General features: G+C 42.9%; 1 protein-coding gene across 2 annotated transcripts in view; it reads left to right on the forward strand.

Annotated features, from left to right (window-relative positions):
• Positions 1-15470, forward strand: part of RNF167 (ring finger protein 167) — a 78079-nt gene that overhangs the window by 52774 nt on the left and 9835 nt on the right. The window lies entirely within an intron of this gene.

Consider the following 15470-nt stretch of genomic DNA (forward strand, 5'->3'; position numbering starts at 1 on the left):
TAATGCATTAAATACGTCTTATGTCAGTTTATTTCAAGATTGCAGAAATAGCCTTATAATTACAAGGTGAATAATATATATCAGCAAGTAAACAGACATGACATTTAAACATCTTTTACTTAACCTATTTTTAATTTGTTTAAAGGGACAGTCTAGGCCAAAAAAACTTTCATGATTCAGATAGAGCATGTAATTTTAAACAATTTTCCAATTTACTTTTATCACCAATTTTGCTTTGTTCTCTTGGTATTCTTAGTTGAAAGCTTAACCTAGGAGGTTCATATGCTAATTTCTTAGACCTTGAAGGTCACCTCTTTTCAGAATGCATTTGAACAGTTTTTCACCACTAGAGGGTGTTAGTTCATGTATTTCATATATATAACACTGTGCTCGTGCATGTGAAGTTATCTGGGAGCAGTCACTGATTGGCTAAACTGCAAGTCTGTCAAAAAAACTGAAATAAAGGGGCAGTTTGTAGAGGCTTAGATACAAGATAATCACAGAGGTAAAAGTATATTTATATAACTGTGTTGGTTATGCAAAACTGGGGAATGGGTAATGAAGGGATTATCTATCTTTTAAAACAATAAAAATTCTGGAGTAGACTGTCCCTTTAACTGCTACTTTTTCATATACATGATAGAAACAAATGAGTGATATGTTCCTTTAAAGCACATTAAACACTAAATAAGATATGATGCATTCAAATAAAAGATTAGTCTGTGAATAACATGTAGATGTATTTTTTTTAAATGTCATTAGTTTATTAAATATTGACAAATTAAGTGTAAAGTTTTAATGTCAATAAAACAATGGGAGCTGCCATGTTGTAACTTAGGATTTTTTTCTCTGCTTTGGCCAATTAGTTATAAATAGGTCACTAGAGTGTGCAGCCAATAGCTGTTTAGAATATAATAGTGTTATCCACTTCCATTTTTAACTGGATCTGAAAAGCTCACAATTTCAGAATGCAATTACAGGAAAAGAGGACAAAATAAATCATGAAAGTATGTGTGTATATGTATGTATATATAAAGTGGATATAAAAAGTCTACACACCCCTGTTAAAATGTCAGGTTTCTGTGATGTAAAAAAATGAGACAAAGATAAATCATTTCAGAACTTTTTCCACCTTTAATGTGACCTATAAACTGTACAACTCAATTGAAAAACAAACTGAAATCTTTTAGGCAAAGGGAAATAAAAAACAAAAAACTAAAATAATATGGTTGCATAAGTGTGAACACCCTTTTATAACTGGGGATGTAGCTGTGTTCAGAATTGAGCAATCACATTCAAAATCATGTTAAATAGGAGTCAGTACACACCTGTCATCATTTAAAGTGCCTCTGATTAACCCCAAATAAAGTTCAGCTGTTTTAGTAGGTCTTTCCTGACATTTTGTTAGTCGCATCCTACAGCAAAAGCCATGGTCTGCAGAGAGCTTCTAAAGCATCAGAGGGATCTCATTGTTAAAAGGTATCAGTCAGGAGAAGGGTACAAAAGAATTTCCAAGGCATTAGATATACCATGGAACACAGTGAAGACAGTCATCATCAAGTGAAGAAAATATGGTGCAACAGTGACATTACCAAGAACTGGATGTCCCTCCAAAATTGATGAAAAGACGAGAAGAAAACTGGGAGGCTGCCAAGAGGCCTACAGCAACATTAAAGGAGCTGCAGGAATATCTGGCAAGTACTGGCTGTGTGGTACATGTGACAACAATCGCCCGTATTCTTCATATGTCTGGGCTATGGGGTAGAGTGGCAAGACGGAAGCCTTTTCTTACAAAAAAAAAAACATCCAAGCCCGGCTAAATTTTGCAAAAACACATCTGAAATTTCCCAAAAGCATGTTGCAAAAGGTGTTCTGGTCTGATGAAACCAAAGTTGAACTTTTTGGCCATAATTCCAAAAGATATGTTTGGCGCAAAAACAACACTGCATATCACCAAAAGAACACCATACCCACAGTGAAGCATGGTGGTGTCAGCATCATGCTTTGGGTCTGTTTTTCTTGAGCTGGAACTGGGGCTTAGTCAAGGTAGAGGGAATAATACAGTTCCAAATACCAGACAATATTGGCACAAAACTTTCAGGCTTCTGCTAGAAAGCTGAATATGAAGAGGAACTTCATCTTTCAGCATGACAACGACCCAAAGCATACATCCAAATCAACAAAGGAATGGCTTCACCAGAAGAAGATTAAAGGTTTTCCTTATTAAAGAAAGGGAATTCAGCACGCTTGTATTAAACACCATATATTTATTTATAAAAAAGAACACATTTTTTTATACAACCAAAGAAGTCTCTTTGCTACATGTTCTATAAAAAGTTACTTGCAAACCCAATTGTACATTACTGAATGACTAAATACAAAAAGGATAACTTATGATTCACATTAAACCACCTATTGTTGCAATTGTATGTGAGCCGTTAAGGATGCCCACTCTTTCCGATATATAACCGCGGTTCACACCGCACTCTAGGTTTAAACCAGACTTATATTGAGCTAGCAAAGTCAATACTATAGTGCTTACGTGACCAAAGCTATAGAAGCGGCTTGTATTCCCCTCCTGGGACTCCCTTTCACAGGAGCTCGTACACACATGAGTAGCTTGATTTCATCTGTTAAGCCCTCCTTCGTCTCTGACGTCACTGGACAGCTTGTAAAGAGCTCCGGTGCAAAAGTACACACACCTGCCTTGTATGCAAACAGCACTGCTCAGTGGGAGGCAAATAGACACATGAACCTCTCTCCTCTCAAAAGGCCATCTCCCACCAGGGTGCTATAACTGTGCAAGCCGAATCCAAAGCAGTCCCGGTATTTATATTTACACCAGCATCCAAACAAAGTTAACACTTGATCACCATACTCAGTCTCAGCGGCTCATATGAATCCAATGTACAGGGGGTATTGCATATAAAAGATGTCCAGACTCAATCTGTGTAGCAGCATGATACAGAAAGCCTTATTGCTAACAGCATATGTGTTTCACCCCTAAGGCAGACTCACACTGGGGCTTCGTCAGGGCAGTAATCCACTAGACTCCAAACAGCCTTTTAAACCTTAATTGGCCCAGCCTACTTTGTGCAGTTTTACCTGGTGCTCTTAAAGGTACATTTCAGAATTTTTCTCACATGCTTAAAAAACTTGTTTACATCTTTATATTTCCAAACCTGGAAAACATTAAACTAAAAACTTCTCATAGATAATGGCGTACACCTCCAGATAGATATCACTGTGGTATCTATCTGGAGGTGTACGCTGTGATGAGAGTAGGAAGTGTCGTCACCAGATTGGGGGCGGGGCTTATGTCTGTTTGTCTGTGTCGCAGTTAGTTAGTGAAATCAATGCTACCAGATGTATGTTTCCATGCTCTGCAATAAAATAGAGTTGTACCATCTTTGCCGTGTCCTGCATGTGTCTTGCATCTCATGACATGGTGTCAGAAGTTCTTGACTTCGCTTCTGTTTCCTGATCGATGACGATGTCAAAGTTTACCCCACCTGAGCCTTTTGACTTCTCCCAGCCTGCAGCTTGGCCCACATGGCGTCAGCGGTTTCAGCGCTTCAGGATTGCTTCCAAGCTGGACAAGGAGAGTGGTGAAGTACAAGCTAATTCTCTTTTATACTCTATGGGGAAAGATGTGGAGCCAGTGTTCAATGCTTTTACTTTCCAAGAAGGGGAAGAATTTGACTTTGAAATAGTTATGAATAAACTCAGTGCCCACTTTGTGCCCAAAAGAAATGTGATTCATGAGAGGGCTTGTTTTCACAAACGTGCCCAGCGTGTGGGAGAATCTGTGGAGTCATTTGTGCGCAGCCTGTATGAACTAGCTGAATTCTGTGAGTTTGGTGTTGCTAAAGAAGAGCAAATCAGAGACAGAATAGTTATTGGGATTACAGATACTGAAGTCTCACTGAAGCTACAGTTAGAGTCTGATTTAAGATTAGATGGGGCTATTAGGATGGCCCGCCAGAGTGAACTGGTGAAAAAGCAAAGTGCTGATCTGAGGTCTGAGAGTATTGTGGATGAAGTGCAGCAGTTCAGGAGAGCTGCAGGTGAAAGGCACAGTGTGAGCGGTAGACCTAGGGCAACAGATAGGCCCAGAAGTGGATGGGCACAGCCTGCCCGATGCACACGGTGCAACCATGCCCATGATCAGAGTGTCATATGCCCTGCTAAAGACAAAAGATGTAGAAAATGTAACAGGATGGGCCATTTTGAAGTGGTGTGTAAGACTGAATATATTAAGGAGATGCAGGTGGATAGCGACATAGGAGGGTCAAGAAGTGTCCTTTGTGGGGTCTGTTGTTGAACGGCCGGGTTCAGAAGATGATTGGAGGGTAACCCTTACTGTAATGGGAGCCAAAGTTGCCTTTAAGATTGACACAGGAGCAGACATCACTGTAATATCTCTTGCAGCGTTCATAAAACTGCCTCGACAGCCCCAGCTGGCAAAAGTTACAACAAAAGTCCATAGTCCTGGTGGCCCTATTGATTGTGTGGGGAAATTTCTTGCCAGCTGCGAGTACAAGCAAAGGAGATTTACCATGTGGGTGCATGTGATTAGAGGTCAGTGTGTTAACAACATTGAGCAGAAAAGCGGCCTGTGGTTTGGGCCTAGTAGCCAGAGTGAATGAGATCTCAGAAGATATGTTTGGTGAATTGGGCCTACTGAATTGTAACCCAGTCCGTATATCAGTCCCATACAGTATTACCACTCCCCGTATAATTCTGTTCCCACTTATGCCTCAAGTGGAGAAGGAGCTTCTGCGTATGAAGAATATAGGGTTATTGAAGAGGTTGTTGAAGCAACTGACTGGTGTGCCCCCATTGTGCCCGTTGCAAAGAAAAATGGGAAGGTACGCATCTGCGTAGACTTGAAGAGGCTGAATGAGGTGGTGAAGAGAGAGAGATATGTGCTGCCGACACTTGAAGACATAGCTCCGAAATTGGCGGGGGCAAAGTTCTTCTCTACATTGGATGCTTCTAGCGGCTTCTAGCAGATACCACTAGATCCAAAGTGCCACAAACTGACTACCTTCATTACACCAGTAGGTCGGTTTTGTTTTTGCAGACTCCCCTTCGGGATATCCTCTGCTCCTGAAATCTTCCAAAGAGAAATGAGTTCTCTCGTAAGAGACCACGTGGGCACGGCAGTCGTTATGGATGACATCTTAGTGTATGGGTCTACATTGGAGGAACACGATCAGCGATTGAGCTGTGTGCAGCAGACTATCAGAGAGTCCGGGCTGAAGCTAAACAAAGAGAAATGCCATTTTGGGAAAGCTGAGTTATGTTACTTTAGGCATATTATCAATGGGGATGGCGTCAAGCCAGACCCCAAGAAAATCCGTGCTATTGAACAGATTAAAAATCCTTCTGATGTACATGAGCTGAGACAAATATTGGGCCTTGTAAATTATGTGGCAGGTTCCTTCCAGATTTATCCACAATACTACACCCTATCACAGAGTTGCTAAAGAAAGATGTTGCCTGGGTCTGGGGACCTTCACAGGAAGAATCTTTTATGCAGGTCAAGTCCCTGCTGGGGTCTGCCCCAGTGTTGGGATTCTACGACCCTTCCAAAAAGACAGTGGTTAGTGCTGATGCGAGCAGATATGGGTTAGGGGCCGCCCTCCTGCAGCTGAATGAAAACAAACTACAGCCCATCTCCTACTGTTCCCGTACACTGACGGCTGCTGAGTCAAAATACGCCCAAATTGAGAAACAGTGCCTAGCTGCAGTTTGGGCCTGTGAGCGCTTTCAGCGTTACCTAGTGGGTTTAGAGAAATTTAGTCTGGAGACTGATCATAAACCGCTAGTCCCTCTAATCAATTCCTATGATATTGACAAAACACCCCTAAGATGCCAGAGACTTCTAATAAGGCTGCTCAGATTCAACGTACAGGCAGTGCATGTGCCGGGGAAACAACTGGTTGTGGCGGATACACTATCCAGGCTCCCGCTGGCTGCTGCTGAAGAGTCTTCAACGGAATCAGATGTGAAAGTGTATGTAGATTCAGTTCTGGCCTACAAATCCATTTCTTCAGGGAAGCTAGAACAAATAAAGATAGAGACATATTTAGACACAGACCTTCAAGAAGTTATAAAGTACATAAAAGAAGGTTGGCCAGAGAGTCGGGCAACCTGGATGTCTTAAGTTCTTGCCAGTCAGAAAGGTCGCAGCTCACGGAGCTGGATGGGTTGGTGCTGTTCCAGGACCGCATTGTTATTCCTGTTAGCATGCGGCAGAAGATGTTAAACAGGATTCACGATGGCCACTTAGGCATTACAAAGTGCAGAGGAAGGGCAGCTACGGCTGTATGGGGGCCTGGAATCAGTTCCGACATTGCAAGCCATTGCAAAATGTGCCTTTTGCCGGGAACGCCGGCCTACTCAGAGAAGAGAGGCCTTGATTTCTACTCCGCTGCCTGCAGGCCCGTGGCAGAAAATAGCTGCTGATTTGTGCGAACTGCACGGGAAAAAGTTCTTAGTTGTGATCGATTACTATTCCAGGTATTTGGAAATTGCACCTTTGAATGAAATCACAAGTCAAGCTGTTATCACTTGTTTTAAGAGCTTGTTTGCCCGGTGGGGCATACCAATGGAGCTGGTGAGTGATAACGGAATGCAGTTCACTTCCACAGAGTTCAGTTCTTTCAGCAGGGAATATGATTTTGTACATTCCACGTCAAGTCCACATTACCCGCAGACCAACGGAATGGCTGAAAGGGCAGTTCAAACAACAAAATTCCTTTTAAAGCAATCTGAGCCGTACCTGGCCCTCTTGTCCTATAGGGCGACGCCCATTCAAGCCACAGGGTTTAGCCCGGCACAGCTGATGCTAGGACGCCAGATTCGCACCACCTTACCCTCTGTGGGTGTCTTCCAGCCAACTAGCTCTATTCCTTGGGACGAAGTCCTTAGGAGGGATGAAGAGGCATAAAGGGGCTATCGATTCTTCTACGACAGGAGACATTCTGTGAGGCCCTTGCAGGAGCTGAATGCGGGAGGAAAGTGTCAGAATTAAACTGGATGATGAGAAGAAATGGAAGACGCCTGCTATGGTAATTATGGAACTGGATGCCTCAGTACCACCGCCGGTGGGATCCCCTGTTTTAAAAGGGGTGCCTTCCCCTCAGCAAGATCACAGCGGGGATATGTCTTTGCCTCCAGCGGACTCTCAATCACCTTCTTCTGTATCAGAGGACAGTTCATGTAGAGTTACATCAAGCGGAAGAGTGGTGAAACTTCCGGCCTGATATAGGGATTAACTTTAGTTAGAACAGTGACCGGAAGTATGGACAGAATAATCCCATGGTCACTGTGGACTAGGGTAGTCTACCCCGATGTTCAAGTCAGGATGTAATTCATGTTGTTTATATTTTCTGTAACTTGTTATTTGTTATATACTATACAAAATTGTTGTTGTATACTTTGTTTGTATACCTTGTTATTTGTTATATTCAAATAAAAAAAAATGTATGCTTTGTCCTTTGAAAAGGGGGAAGATGTGATGAGAGTAGGAAGTGACGTCACCAGATTGGGGCGGGGCTTAGATCCGTTTGTCTGTGTCGCAGTTAGTTAGTGAAATCAATGCTACCAGATGTATGTTTCCATGCTCTGCAATAAAATAGAGTTGTACCATCTTTGCCGTGTCCTGCATGTGTCCTGCATCTCATGACATATGCCATTATCTATGAGAAGTTTTTAGTTTAATGTTTTCCAGGTTTGGAAATATAAAGATGTAAACAAGTTTTTTAAAGGCAAGGTAAAGTGCGGTACATTTGCAAACACCTATAGTGTGCTATTTAACACTGAAATGTAGTCGCTAACTTTTTATTAACTTTGCATAACGTATGCTGATGAAAAATAAATTATTTTATCCCTACCGTTTTGTGTAAAACTCCACCCCCTTCTACTTCCTCTTTTCTTTGTCTCATCGTAGAGATCCAAGCCACCCGCTATTGACGTCAGCATTTTGCGCGTTCACGGATAAAAAAAAACTTGTGCGCATGCGCAACTTCCGTAAGATACATTGTCTTTTACCTTATTGTCCGTGAACTATCAACTTGATTATACTTACTATTTATGAGATCTCTCTCTGCGCAGCTGTTTGCTAAAGTACACTGTAATTTTCACTGAGCATGCGCGACTCATGAACGCGCGCGGTCAATAATGTAGAGGATTACGGACGGACGCATGTGCTCTGCGCTCCTATGACGTACAATATGCTGTGTTCACCACCATGTGGAGAAAGCATTGATTGGAGGACACAGTGGTAGCGAAGTGTCAATCATTTCTATAGAAAAGTCGGGCGGCCGAGGAATCGTTGATGTATGAATTTTTAAAAATAAGAATTGCGGCTATAGATATAGATAGATCCATAGAAAATGATGAATGAAAGTTATGCTAATTTTATATATTTCAGAAATAGTCAACGAGTGCACACAAGTTTACCTTGCCTTTAAGCATGTGAGAAAAATTCTGATATGTACCTTTTAAGAGCACCAGGTAAAACTGCACAAAGTAGGCTGGGCCAATTAAGGTTTAAAAGGCTGTTTGGAGTCTAGTGGATTACTGCCCTGACGAAGCCCCAGTGTGAGTCTGCCTTAGGGGTGAAACACGTATGCTGTTGGCAATAAGGCTTTCTGTATCATGCTGCTACACAGATTGAGTCTGGACATCTTTTATATGCAATACCCCCTGTACATTGGATTCATATGAGCCGCTGAGACTTTGTTTGGATGCTGGTGTAAATATAAATACCGGGACTGCTTTGGATTCTGCTTGCACAGTTATAGCACCCTGGTGGGAGATGGCCTTTTGAGAGGAGAGAGGTTCATGTGTCTATTTGCCTCCCACTGAGCAGTGCTGTTTGCATACAAGGCAGGTGTGTGTACTTTTGCACCGGAGCTCTTTACAAGCTGTCCAGTGACGTCAGAGACAAAGGAGGGCTTAACAGATGAAATCAAGCTACTCGTGTGTGTACAAGCTCCCGTGAAAGGGAGTCCCAGGGGGGGAATACAAGCCGCTTCTATAGCTTTGGTCACGTAAGCACTATAGTATTGACTTTGCTAGCTCAATATAAGTCTGGTTTAAACCTAGAGTGCGGTGTGAACCGCGGTTATATACCGGAAAGAGTGAGCATCAAATTTATGAAATGTGCATATACAAGCTTAACATATCATCTAACCTGGACGCTTTTTCACCTGCCATTACTCTGTCTTAACGTGCGGGACATTCTGTACCACATTGTTTGGTTTAAGAGGTTTCCTTAACGGCTCATATACAATTGCAACAATAGGTGGTTTAATGTGAATCATAAGTTATTATTTTTGTATTTAGTCATTCAGTAATGTACAATTGGGTTTGCAAGTAACTTTTTATAGAACATGTAGCAAAGAGACTTCTTTGGTTGTATACATTTTTTTTATATATAAATAAATATATGGTGTTTAATACAAAAGAGTGCTGAATTCCCTTTCTTTAATAAGAAGGAATAACTTATACTTCTTAGTCACTTCTTTTAAACTGTTATATATCTCTTTATTAGGGTCTGCACCATTCCCTTTAATAAGGGTTTTGAGCACTATACACCAGGTAGTGATATCCTGGCTTAGGATTTAACTTTTCTCCAACATAGGTGTGTCCGGTCCACGGCGTCATCCTTACTTGTGGGATATTCTCTTCCCCAACAGGAAATGGCAAAGAGCCCAGCAAAGCTGGTCACATGATCCCTCCTAGGCTCCGCCTACCCCAGTCATTCTCTTTGCCGTTGTACAGGCAACATCTCCACGGAGATGGCTTAGAGTTTTTTAGTGTTTAACTGTAGTTTTTATTATTCAATCAAGAGTTTGTTATTTTAAAATAGTGCTGGTATGTACTATTTACTCAGAAACAGAAAAGAGATGAAGATTTCTGTTTGTATGAGGAAAATGATTTTAGCACCGTAACTAAAATCCATGGCTGTTCCACACAGGACTGTTGAGAGCAATTAACTTCAGTTGGGGGAACAGTGTGCAGTCTCTTACTGCTTGAGGTATGACACATTCTAACAAGACGATGTAATGCTGGAAGCTGTCATTTTCCCTATGGGATCCGGTAAGCCATGTTTATTAAGATAGTAAATAAGGGCTTCACAAGGGCTTATTAAGACTGTAGACTTTTTCTGGGCTAAATCGATTCATTATTAACACATATTTAGCCTTGAGGAATCATTTATTCTGGGTATTTTGATATGATTATATCGGCAGGCACTGTTTTAGACACCTTATTCTTTAGGGGCTTTCCCTAATCATAGTCAGAGCCTCATTTTCGCGCCGGTATGGCGCACTTGTTTTTGAGGACAGCATGGCATGCAGCTGCATGTGTGTGGAGCTCTGATACATAGAAAAGTCTTTCTGAAGGCATCATTTGGTATCGTATTCCCCTTTGGGCTTGGTTGGGTCTCAGCAAAGCAGATTCCAGGGACTGTAAAGGGGTTAAATATAAAAACGGCTCCGGTTCCGTTATTTTAAGGGTTAAAGCTTCCAAATTTGGTGTGCAATACTTTTAAGGCTTTAAGACACTGTGGTGAAATTTTGGTGAATTTTGAACAATTCCTTCATACTTTTTCGCAATTGCAGTAATAAAGTGTGTTTAGTTTAAAATTTAAAGTGACAGTAACGGTTTTATTTTAAAACGTTTTTTGTGCTTTGTTATCAAGTTTATGCCTGTTTAACATGTCTGAACTACCAGATAGATTGTGTTCTGACTGTGGGGAAACCAAGGTTCCTTCTCATTTAACTATATGTATTTTATGTCATAAAAAATTTTAGTAAAAATGATGCCCAAGATGATTCCTCAAGTGAGGGGAGTAAGCATGGTACTGCATCATCCCCTCCTTCGTCTACACCAGTCTTGCCCATACAGGAGGCCCCTAGTACATCTAGTGCGCCAATACTCCTTACTATGCAACATTTAACGGCTGTAATGGATAATTCTATCAAAAACATTTTAGCCAATATGCCCACTTATCAGCGAAAGCGCGACTGCTCTGTTTTAGAAAATTCTGTAGAGCATGAGAACGCTGATGATATGGTTTCTGAAGGGCCCCTACACCAGTCTGAGGGGGCCAGGGAGGTTTTGTCTGAGGGAGAAATTTCTGATTCAGGAAACATTTCTCAACAAGCTGAACCTGATGTGATTACTTTTAAATTTAAGTTGGAACATCTCCGCGCTCTGCTTAAGGAGGTGTTATCCAATTTGGATGATTGTGATTATCTGGTCATTCCAGAACCACTATGTAAAATGGAAAAGTTCTTAGAGGCCCCGGGGCCCCCCGAAGCTTTTCCTATATCCAAGCGGGTGGCGTACATTGTTAGTAAAGAATGGGACAGGCCCGGTATACCTTTAGTACCTCCCCCCATATTTATAAAATTGTTTTCCTATAGTCGACCCCAGAAAGGACTGATGGCAGACAGTCCCCAAGGTCGAGGGGGCGGTTTCTACTCTACACAAGCGCGCCACTATACCCATAGAAGATAGTTGTGCTTTCCAAGATCCTATGGATAAAAAATTAGAAGGTCTGCTAAAAAAGATGTTTGTTCAGCAAGGTTCCCTTCTACAACCAATTGCATGCATTGTCCCTGTCACTGCAGCCGCGTGTTTCTAGTTTGATGAGCTAGGAAAGGCGATTATTAGTAATTCTTCTTCTTATGAGGAGATTATGGACAGAATTCGTGCTCTTAAATTGGCTAATTCTTTCACCCTAGACGCCACCTTGCAATTGGCTAGGTTAGCGGCGAAAAAATTCTGGGTTTGCTATTGTGGCGCAGAGCGCTTTGGTTAAAATCTTGGGCAGCGGATGCGTCTTCCAAGAACAAATTGCTTGACATTCCTTTCAAGGGGAAAACACTCTTTGGCCCTGACTTGAAAGAGATTATCTCTGATATCACTGGGGGCAAGGGCCACGCCCTTCCTCAGGATAGGTCTTTTCAAGACCAAAAATAAACCTAAGTTTCGTCCCTTTCGCAGAAACGGATCAGCCCCAAGGGCTACGTCCTCTAAGCAGGAAGGTAATACTTCTCAAGCCAATCCAGCCTGGAGACCTATGCAAGGCTGGAACAAAGGAAAGCAGGCCAGGAAACCTGCCACTGCTACCAAGACAGCATGAAATGCGGGCCCCCGATCCGGGACCGGATCTGGTGGGGGGCAGACTCTCTCTCTTCGCTCAGGCTTGGGCAAGAGATGTTCTGGATCCTTGGGCGCTAGAAATAGTCTCCCAAGGTTATTCTCTGGAGTTCAAGGGGCTTCCTCCAAGGGGGAGGTTCCACAGGTCTCAGTTGTCTTCAGACCACATAAGAAGACAGGCATTCTTACATTGGGTAGAAGACCTGCTAAAAATGGGAGTGATTCATCCTGTTCCATTAGGAGAACAAGGGATGGGGTTCTACTCCAATCTGTTCATAGTTCCCAAAAAAGAGGGAACGTTCAGACCAATCTTAGATCTCAAGATCTTGAACAAGTTTCTCAAGGTTCCATCGTTCAAAATGGAAACCATTCGAACACTTCTTCCTTCCATCCAGGAAGGTCAATTCATGACCAAGGTGGATTTCAAGGATGCGTATCTACATATTCCTATCCACAAGGAACATCAGCGGTTCCTAAGGTTTGCATTCCTGGACAAGCATTTCCAGTTCGTGGCGTTTTCTTTCGGATTAGCCACTGCTCCTAGGATTTTCTCATAGGTACTAGGGTCCCTTCTGGCGGGGCTAAGACCAAGGGGCATTGCTGTAGTACCTTACTTGGACGACATTCTGATTCGAGCGTCGTCCCTTCCTCAAGTAAAGGCTCACACGGACATTGTCCTGGCCTTTCTCAGATCTCACGGATGGAAAGTGAACGTGGAAAAGAGTTCTCTATCTCCGTCAACGAGGGTTCCCTTCTTGGGAACTATAATAGACTCCTTAGAAATGAGGATTTTTCTGACAGAAGCCAGAAAAACAAAACTTCTAGACTCTTGTCGGATACTTCATTCCGTTCCTCTTCCTTCCATAGCGCAGTGCATGGAAGTGATAGGTTTGATGGTAGAGGCAATGGACATAGTTCCTTTTGTGCGCATTCATCTAAGACCATTACAACTGTTCATGCTCAGTCAGTGGAATGGGGACGATTCAGACTTGTCTCCGAAGATACAAGTAAATCAGAGGACCAGAGACTCATTCCGTTGGTGGCTGTCCCTGGACAACCTGTCACAAGGGATGACCTTCCGCAGACCAGAGTGGGTCATTGTCACGACCGACGCCAGTCTGATGGGCTGGGGCGCGGTCTGGGGATCCCTGAAAGCTCAGGGTCTTTGGTCTCGGGTAGAATCTCTTCTACCGATAAATATTCTGGAACTGAGAGCGATATTCAATGCTCTCAAAGCTTGGCCTCAGCTAGCGAGGGCCAAGTTCATACATCAACCATCAGGGGGGAACAAGGAGTTCCCTAGCGATGGAAGAAGTGACCAAAATCATTCTATGGGCGGAGTCTCACTCCTGCCACCTGTCTGCTATCCACATCCCAGGAGTGGAAAATTGGGAAGCGGATTTTCTGAGTCGTCAGACATTGCATCCGGGGGAGTGGGAACTCCATCCGGAAATCTTTGCCCAAGTCACTCAACCGTGGGGCATTCCAGACATGGATCTGATGGCCTCTCGTCAGAACTTCAGAGTTCCTTACTACGGGTACAGATCCAGGGATCCCAAGGCGGCTCTAGTGGATGCACTAGTAGCACCTTGGACCTTCAAACTAGCTTATGTGTTCCCGCCGTTTCCTCTCATCCCCAGGCTGGTAGCCAGGATCAATCAGGAGAGGGCGTCGGTGATTTTGATAGCTCCTGCGTGGCCACGCAGGACTTGGTATGCAGATCTGGTGAATATGTCATCGGCTCCACCATGGAAGCTACCTTTGAGACGAGACCTTCTTGTTCTAGGTCCGTTCGACCCACTCCAGCTGACTGCTTGGAGATTGAACGCTTGATCTTATCAAAGCGAGGGTTCTCAGATTCTGTTATTAATACTCTTGTTCAGGCCTGAAAGCCTGTAACCAGAAAAATTACCACATAATTTGGTATATCTGTTGGTGTGAATCTGCAGGATTCCCTTGGGACAAGGTTAAGATTCCTAAGAGTCTATCCTTCCTTCGAGAAGGATTGGAAAAAGGATTATCTGCAAGTTCCTTGATGGGACAGATTTCTGCCTTGTCTGTGTTACTTCACAAAAAGCTGGCAGCTGTGCCAGATGTTCTAGCCTTTGTTCAGGCTCTGGTTAGAATCAAGCCTGTTTACAAAATTTTGACTCCTCCTTGGAGTCTCAACCTAGTTCTTTCAGTTCTTCAGGGGGTTCCGTTTGAACCCTTACATTCCGTTGATATTAAGTTATTATCTTGGAAAGTTTTGTTTTTGGTTGCAATTTCTTCTGCTAGAAGAGTTTCAGAATTATCTGCTCTGCAGTGTTCTTCTCCTTATCTGGTGTTCCATGCAGATAAGGTGGTTTTGCGTACTAAACCTGGTTTTCTTCCAAAAGTTGTTTCTAACAAAAACATTAACCAGGAGATAGTTGTGCCTTCTTTGTGTCCTAATCCAGTTTCAAAGAAGGAACGTTTGTTGCACAACTTGGATGTAGTTCGTGCTCTCAAATTTTACTTAGCAGCTACTGAGGATTTCAGACAAACTTTGTCTTTGTTTGTTGTTTATTCTGGTAAACGGAGAGGTCAAAAAGCAACTTCTACCTCTCTCTCCTTCTGGATTAAAAGCATTATCCGATTGGCTTATGAGACTGCCGGACGGCAGCCTCCTGAAAGAATCACAGCTCACTCCACTAGGGCTGTGGCTTCCACATGGGCCTTCAAGAACGAGGCTTCTGTTGATCAGATATGTAAGGCAGCGACTTGGTCTTCACTGCACACTTTTTCTAAATTTTACAAATTTGATACTTTTGCTTCTTCTGAGGCTATTTTTGGGAGAAAGGTTTTGCAAGCCGTGGTGCCTTCCATTTAGGTGACCTGATTTGCTCCCTCCCTTCATCCGTGTCCTAAAGCTTTGGTATTGGTTCCCACAAGTAAGGATGACGCCGTGGACCGGACACACCTATGTTGGAGAAAACAGAATTTATGTTTACCTGATAAATTACTTTCTCCAACGGTGTGTCCGGTCCACGGCCCGCCCTGGTTTTTTTAATCAGGTCTGATGATTTATTTTCTCTAACTACAGTCACCACGGTAACATATGGTTTCTCCTATGCAAATATTCCTCCTTAACGTCGGTCGAATGACTGGGGTAGGCGGAGCCTAGGAGGGATCATGTGACCAGCTTTGCTGGGCTCTTTGCCATTTCCTGTTGGGGAAGAGAATATCCCACAAGTAAGGATGACGCCGTGGACCGGACACACCGTTGGAGAAAGTAATTTATCAGGTAAACATAAATTCTGTTT

This window comes from Bombina bombina, chromosome 6, assembly GCF_027579735.1.
Source record: "Bombina bombina isolate aBomBom1 chromosome 6, aBomBom1.pri, whole genome shotgun sequence".
NCBI lineage: Eukaryota > Metazoa > Chordata > Amphibia > Anura > Bombinatoridae > Bombina > Bombina bombina.